The sequence below is a fragment of the Lynx rufus genome, unplaced genomic scaffold (assembly GCF_022079265.1).
Source record: "Lynx rufus isolate CCGP_SWC_20201006 ecotype Redwood Valley unplaced genomic scaffold, mLynRuf1.p SCAF_6, whole genome shotgun sequence".
Classification (NCBI taxonomy): Eukaryota; Metazoa; Chordata; class Mammalia; order Carnivora; family Felidae; genus Lynx; species Lynx rufus.
Window position 1 is genome coordinate 67,858,008 of NW_025814878.1, and position 8,847 is coordinate 67,866,854.

Below are 8,847 nucleotides of genomic sequence, written 5' to 3' on the forward strand. Positions count from 1 at the left end.
AAGACAACAGGATTTTGTAATTTTGAGGAATGATTTTCTTTTGTTCAAATTGTCTTTGTAGTATTGCTACATTTATTTTCAATTACAATTATTTAAAATATAAACTGATGTCAGAATTTAGGCCTCTCCTTTGCTTACCTGTTTTTTTAAATCATCATTTTGTTTAATCGAAGCAGAATGCTAACAGAAAAGGATACAAATCCTAAGTGTACACCTTGATGGATTTTAGAGTGAACCCCCTCAAGTAACCACTACCCAAAATAGGAACTAGAATACCACCAGCATCCCCAAATCCCATCATACCTCCTCTCAGTTACTATCCATCCCCTCCTCCATTAACTGCTATTTTGATTTCCATCACCATATTAATTTTTTAAACTTCATGTTTTAAAATTTATTCATATTGATGCATTTATCAGTTATTCATTTCCATTGCTATAGGGTATTCATTCCACTGCATTAAGAATTGAGATTTGGGGCATCTGTGTGGCTCAGCTGGTTAAGCATCTGACTCTTGATTTCAGCTCACCCCAAGATCTCATGGCTGTGAGATCGAGCTCCATGTTGGGCTCTGTGTTGAGTGTGGAGCCTGCTTGAGATTGTCTCTCTTCCTCTCTCTGCTCTTCCCCTGGGCTCGCTCTTGCACGCACGCTCTCTCTCAAAATAAATAAATAAATTTTTTTAAAATGGAGATTGCCTGCACCTACATAAACTTAAATGATGGGACTGATTGCTAAGACCACCTGTGTCAATATTACTGCCTTTATCCCCCAGGAAATTCTTGCCAAGGAAGATAAAGTCACAGATCAATAAAATTTAACAGTTTGTATCAGGAAAACTGCAGAAACCAATTCCTATAAGCAAATAGTTTTCTTATCTGGGTAAACAACTCACTTATCAGGATAATAGTTTGTTCTTCATAAAACTCATCTCCAGATTATAACCTTGTTATGACCATCAATTCTAAAATGCGTGTCATGAACTTCATCCAGTTCCAACCAGTTCCCTACTGTGAACAACCTGTCATAAACCTGAGTTCAGAATCCCCAAACCTACAAATACTCTTCCCTAATATCCCCTTTTAGGGACACTACTTACTAATGTCACCAGCTAGGCCCCAAAACTTGACCTTTAGTACTCACCTTCTTGTATTCGCCAATATTTGCTCCACATTTTTCCTTAAGCTTTTCTTTCCAGTTTATCTCTTAGCTCAGGTAAATGCAAAACCACCCCTAGAGCAATAGCAACTGCTCTGACAAGACCTCCAGCCGTCCCAGACCATCCAGACCAGTTTGAACTTTTCCCATTTTCTTTGGTGAAATGTCTTTTCTCATTTTCTAATTGGATTGTTTTTTTTTACTGTTGAGTTTAGAAAATTCTCTGTTATGGATACAAGTTTTTTGTCATATATGTCAATTTATATGTCATATAAATATTTGTCATAAAAATGTCAATATTTTCTCCTAGTCAATGGCTTTTTTATCTTTTTAATAGGCTCTTTTGCAAAGCAAAAGTTTTAAACTTTGATGAACCCCAATTAATCCATTTCTTTTTCTTTTTTCTTTTCTTTTCTTTCTCTTTCTTTCCTCCCCTCCCCTCCCCTCCCCTCCCCTCCCCTCCCCTCGTCTCCTCTCCTCTCCTCCCCTCCCCTCCCCTCTCCTCTCCTCTTCTCTCCTCTCCTCTCCTCTCCTCTCCTTTCCTTTCCAGAGCTTTATGGTATTATTTCTAAGAACTCTGCCTATCCCTAGTTGGTGAAGAGTTTCTCCTGTGTTCTCTTCTAAAAGTTTTATAGTAGTATGGCTTATATTTACCTCTCTATAATCTGTTTTGAGTCAATTTTTGGATAAAGTACAAGGTTTAGGTTGAGTTTTTATTTGTTTGTTTTTTGCCTATTGCTGCCCATTTATATGTTTGTTTTTCATTCAGACATCCTATTGCAAAAATACCTGTTCTTTTGCCTATTTTTCTATTGGGCTTTCTAATTTGTATTTTTAATTTGCATGGATTCTATAAAGATAGTGGATATGAGTCTCTTCTTAGATGTATGCAAATATCTTCTTCCAACCTGTGACTGCGTTTTCTCTCTCTTAGTGGTATCTTCTGATGAATAGTTCTTAATTTTAATGAAATTAACCAATTCCTTGAAAATTTGAAATTCACTTTACTAACCCTTCTGATTTGTGCTTTTTGTATCATGTTTAAGAAATCTTTAGGGGTGCCTGGGTGGCTCAGTTGGTTGAGTGTCCGACTCTCAATTTTGGCTCAGGTCATGATCCCAGGGTTGTGGGATCGAGCCCTTTGTCATGCTCCACACTGAGCATGGAGCCTGCATAAGATTCCTTTTCTCCCTCTCCCCCCACTCATGTGTGTTCTCTGTCTTTCTCAAAAAAGAAAAGAAAAGAATAGGAAAGAAAAGAAAAAAGGAAAGAAAAGAAAAGAAAAGAAAAGAAAAGAAAAGAAAAGAAAAGAAAAGAAAAGAAATATTTTCCTTCATCAAGGAAGGCCACGAAAATATTGTTATCTTCTAGAACCCTAGAATCTTTACTGTTTTCTTTCTTGTTTAGATCTACAATCCTTCTAGAGTCATATTTTGTTTATTGTGTGAGGTCAAAATTAAGATGCATGTTTCTTTTATATGGATTTCCAATTGACCAGCACTGTTTATTGAAAAGGCCATTCTTTTCTCGTTGTGCTGCAGTACTATCATTGTAAAAAATTAAGAACTGTATATGTGTGAGTCCATCTGGACTTTCAGGGAATTGGCTTATGTAATTGTGGGAGCTGGTTAAGCAGGCTCTGTAAGACTGTCATCTCCTTGTCTGATGTTGGAGTTTGAAGTCCATAGGGCAGGCAATCAGGAAGAGAAGATCATGAAGCAGGCTGGAACTCACAAACATGAGTTGGAAACCCACAAGGAACACTGAAACCTTTGTTCTTGTTGCCTCTGACCTTGGTGACAGGGGCATCCTGCTGAAGCCTCAGCCCTCAGTCACAGAGATAAACACATACCTGGCCCAGGAGTTAGGGAAGTTGAAGGAGGATCCTGGAGAAGGTGAAATGATTGTGGGTCCAGCTGCTACTTCACAACAGCAAGGGGAATCAGCATATTAGCTACAGTAGCTGTTGCTTCCCTTTTACCTTCCAAATCTCCCAAGTATCTCTCTGGAAGCTCACCTTAATCAGGAACATACAAGAAAGCATTCTGGGAAATGTAGTTCAGCTGGCCAAACAGACACAGTACAAAGCTACTTCAGAGTTATTTAAATATTTTTGTTCTTTCTTTGAGGAAAAAGAGATGGGGATGTGTTTTTTATAAGATTATTTTCACTGGGTTTAGAGTATTACATTGTCACTTCATTCAACACTTCTGTGTGTCATTTTATTGTTTTCTGGAGTTCATTGTTAATATTAATTGATCAGCAATCACTCTTATTTGTTCTTTAAAAGAAATGCATCTTTTTATCTGGCTGCTCTTAAGATTTTCTTTTTGTCTTTGGGTTTCTATAGTCTTACTATGATATACCTAAGTATATTTTCTTTTTTTTTTTTTTTTTTTTTTAATTTTTTTTTTTTCAACGTTTATTTATTTTTGGGACAGAGAGAGACAGAGCATGAACGGGGGAGGGGCAGAGAGAGAGGGAGACACAGAACCGGAAACAGGCTCCAGGCTCCGAGCCATCAGCCCAGAGCCTGACGCGGGGCTCGAACTCACGGACCGCGAGATCGTGACCTGGCTGAAGTCGGAGGCTTAACCGACTGCGCCACCCAGGCGCCCCTCTAAGTATATTTTCTTATGTATTTTATCCTGCTTGGGATTCATAAAATTTCTTAAATTTGTGTCTTGATAATTTTCATATGGTTTAGGAGATTCTTGCCTAATAATTAAATAGTATTTCTTCACATTTTGTCTTTCTTCTCCTTTTGGGACTCTAATAACTATATGTTAAAACTTTTCTTTAGATTCCAAATCTTTCTTTCTTTCTTTTTTCTCTTTCTTTCTTTCTTTCTTTCTTTCTTTAATCCTCATTTGTCTCTGTGCTTCAGTCTTCAATCTGGATATTTTTTACTGACTTGTTTTCAGATTGCTAAATCTCTCTTCAGCTAATGTTAAATGATGTGTATCTATCTATATCTATATCTATGTCTATTTCTATATATATATCTATGTCTATATATAAAACTTCCCCCAGTTCCTGGCACAGAGCACCTGAACCCTTGTAAATTCCTAAGTAATAAGAGCACTAGGATCATCTTTTTTCTAACAAGGTGATACTAGGTGAGCTCCTGGATGGGGACTGATCACCACAAAGATCAAGAAGTGATTTGAGGCTTGAAATTTTCAGCTCTATCCCTCATCCTCCAGAGAGGAGGAAAGGCCTATACATGAAGTTAATAATTGATAATACCTACATGAGGAAGCCTCCACAAAAATCCCAATAGTAGGGAGCTTCCAGGTTGGTGAACATATCCACATACCAGGAAGGTGATATATTGCACCTCCACAGGAACAGAAGCTCTTGCAGTCAGGACCCTCTCAGATCTCACCCTATATATATCTTCATTTGGCTGTTTACTGTATCTTTTATCACATCCTTTAATAAACTGGTAAACATAAGTATTTCCCTGAGTTCTGTGAGCCACTCTAGCAAATAAATGAAATCCAAGGAGGGGTTTGCAGGAACCTCAGATTTATAGATAGTCAGAAGCATAGGGGACGTTCTGGACTTGAAATGGCATCTGAAGTCAAGTGGGAGCAGTCTTGTAGGATTGAGTCCTTAACCTGTGGGATCTGATATCATCTCCAGGTATGAAGTATCAGCCTTTGTTGAATTGTAGGACACCCAGCTGGTGTCAAAGAGAACTGCTTAGTGGGGAAAAAACCCACATCAGGTATCAGAAATGTGTGAGAGACAGAAAAGGAAACACACAGGAGGAAAGACTGAGGTTTTCCCCCAAACAGCTAATTTGTTGTTAAAGCCATCTAGTCCATTCTTAATTTTAGATATTGAATATTAACTAGAAATTCTAATTGATTTTTTAATATACTTTAGTTCACTGATGAAATTCTCCATCTTGTCGTCTACTTCCTTGGACACATTAATTATAGCTATTTTAAAGTCTGTATCTACTAACACCAATTTTCAGAATACCTGTGGGTCTGCTTTATGTTCTCATTTTTCTCAAATCTTTTAGTATGCCTGGTAATTTTTTATTAAATGCCTGAAATTGTGTATTTAATACTGTAGAAGTTCTTGGTAATACTATTTCCTTCCAGAGAGGTTTTTTTTTTTTTTTTAAGCTTCTGAGACTCCATTAAAATAGAATCATTATTACCCTCATTTAATAAGGAATTGATCTGATTCAGAGTTAAGTTTCAGCCCTTTAAAAGCCTAGTCTATTTCTTGTTTTCTTACTGAAAGCCTGGGAGTCTATACCAGGACCTCTATATCTTGGCAAACCCTGAAGACCAATTTTAACTCCCTAGAACTATGCGATGCTGGTAGCTCTATGTAAGGTTCTCAGTCTCCTAATACATACTTTCCTTGCAGTTCTCTTTCCTCCTTATCTGTGCTGCTTCCATAGCAGTACATGCCTAAGGGAAACAGAAAAGTTGGATATTGACTACCCCAATGAGTTTCCTTTCTTTCAGGGATCTTGGCTCCTCAAGTCCTGATTACATTGGTGGCTGTCTGATGCCTTCAAACAATTTTGTCTTGTTTTATTTTTGTATTGTATTTAGCTTTCTAGCTGTTCTCAGCTAGATGATTGATTTGCTACAAATTAATCTGCTATAGTTGAAAGGAGGAGTACTCTTCTATTCGTTTTGATTCTATCTTTGACTTCTCAGCACCTTCCTTCCCTTGCTTAGAATTGATAAGAACATTTAATTCTGGTGACAAAGCTGTACAAACACCTGTTATCTTCTCCCTTTGTCCAATGATCACCTCTTCTCTGGAGAATCTTTATATGCAAAATAAACAACAACAAAAAAATGGCCCTGCATTCAGGGTCAGTTGAACAGTCCCCACAAAATTCTTAAGTCCTTCACTCCACCTGTCCAGTAGGAGTGAGGAACACCACTGACTCAATGTTTATCCCATGAGAAAATCCTCTCTCATTATGCTGTAATCATGTGTGTAAGCCTAGAAATATCTCTGGCTTCCACTCGACTGAATTCCTTCAGAAAACTTTATTGTCTGCATACTCTTCTGTTGCCTCTCCATAGGACAATAACTTTGTTAAATTTTCTCCAGAGAATAAACAGAGACAATCCAATCATTTATCTAACATAGTGGTTCAAAATTTGCTTTTTATTATTGATAATTTTGGGGCACCTGGGTGGCTCAGTCAGTTAAGTGTCTGACTCTTGATTTTGGCTCAGATCATGACCTCACGGTTCATGAAATGGAACCCTGCACCGGCTCTGTGCTGATAGCACAGATATTTTCTCTCCCTCTCTCCCTCTGCCCTTCCTTCTCTCTCTCTCTCTCTCTCTCTCTCACAAAATAAATAAAATTTTAAAAAATTAGAAAAACATTTTTCTAATTACTTTCTACTAATAGCATATACATTGGAGGTTATTGCCAATTTTGCAGAAAGCCTCCATCAAGTTTCATCATATTTAGAAGAGTTTCCCAGACCAAAATTTTGCCTTGATGTATTTCAAACCTTATTTCTGCTCCATAACCCGGATCCCTCTGGTGCTGGGTTTCACTAGACACATTCAAATTGCAATGAGACCACAATCTCTGCACCTTTGTTATAGCAATGGGTGAGTGGGCACAAGGGGCAATAGGATGATTCTTGAAAGCCATCCTTACACTGGAACACTTTGTAATAACTCTAAACAAAAGTGAATGTGAAACACACAGATCTATTTCACTAAACCAAAACTAAACCTAAAACAACTTTCCCTTAGCTGGATCCTCAAAATGCCCATGGCCACTCCAAACTCTGACAAGAGGGGAAGTGCAACAAAGGAGAAATTCTAATAGAAAGAGACAGCAATCTCAAGTGATTATCTTATCAGTTAAAATATCTTAAATTTGCAAATTTTATAGAACTATATGTCTATGAAAACACACTGCTAGGGCCATTTCCAGGGCATTGGAGGGCACTGTGCAGGTGAGGAAGGGCTTTTTTAGCTTCATAGTAAATATACCTTGTATTTAAATATTATTAAAGACCCCCCTCCACCCCACAGGGTAGCTCATTTAGAATGTGGACTCTAGGAAAAAGGAAACTTAGTGTACTGTTGGTGGAAATGTAAACTGGTGTAGCCACTTGGAAACAATATGGTGGTTCCACAAAGAATCAAACATATAATTACCATATGATTCAATAATTCCACCACTGAGCATTTACTCAAAGAAAATGAAAACACTAATTCAAAAAGATATATGCACCCTATGCTTATTGCAACATTATTTACAATAGACAAGATATGGGAGGAACCCAAGTGTTCATCAATAGATAGATGGATAAAGAAGAGGTGATAGTTATATCTATCTATCTATACATATATACACACAGATATAGTGGAATATTACTCAACCATAAAAAGAATGAAATCTTGCCATTTGCAACAAAATGGATGAAGCTACAGGGTGTAACTCTAAGTGAAATAAGTCAATAAGAGAAAGACAAATACTATATGATTTCACTCATATGTGGAATTTAAGAAATAAAACAGGAGCACCTGGGTGGCTCAGTTGGTTGAGTGTTGGACTCTTGATTTCAGCTCAGGTCATAATCTCACAGTTGGTGTCAGAGCCTGTGTCAGGCTCTGCTCTGGCAGCGTGGAGCCTGGTTGGGATTCTGTCTCCATCTCTCTCTGTCCCTCCTCTGCTCATGCTTGCACACGCTCTCTCTCTCTCTCTCAAAATAAATAAATAAACTTTTTTTAAAAAAAAGAAATAAAACAAATGAACAAAGGACAAAGAGACAAAAAAAAAAAAAAAAAAAAAAACCAGACTCTTAAATATAGAGAACTGGTGGTTGCCAGAGGAGAAGCAGGTTGGGGATGGGTGAAATACATAAAGAGAATTAAAAGTACACTTATCATGATGAGCACTGAATAATGTATAGAGTTTTTTAATCGTTACATTGTGCATCTGAAACTAATATAACAATGTATGTTAATTATACTTCAATTTAAAAAATAAATAAATAAGACAGCTGAAATTTAAAAAAAAGAAAAGAATGTGGACTCTGGAATAATCCTAGACTAAGAAATCCTTGCCCTTTATATAAATTCATACACATGGTCTTAGGGAGATTCAGTACCACATCAAACCATGTCCCCTGTCTCATTTCAGTAGGGCTTCCTGAGGGGAGGGGCAAGAGAACAATAATTGTTCCCCAAATTCCTCCTCTCTCTCTAAATGTCCAGTCAAATATACTGCCCCTAACTCTCTTCTTTCCTACTCTCAAAGTTCTCAGAGGACAAAGAGTGGTGAGAGCATTCTGAAATACATTGTCCTTACAGAAGACTGGAGTGAATAAAGCCTTGCCTCCCTCTACTCCCCACTTCTCCCACAAACCCGCTGGATTAGCTTTTAATCCTTGTACTTTCTCTCAAATGCCTGAGGGAAGGCCATATACACCCTGGGTTTACCTCTTCACTTTTCCAAAAGGCTAAAGATGTTCAAATCTCTGGGATTTCAGTGTTGGGCTACAAAGTGTTGACTTTGGGTGCCATAATCTTAATTCTAGGTACAAACATATAAAGGCTGTGTGCAAAGTTAGCTGTGTTTATTTCACCACAAGAAGAAAAATCTAGGCGTACCTGGGCATTAAAACTTAGAACAACGGATGGCTATATTATGTCCGTGTTTACAGAACACC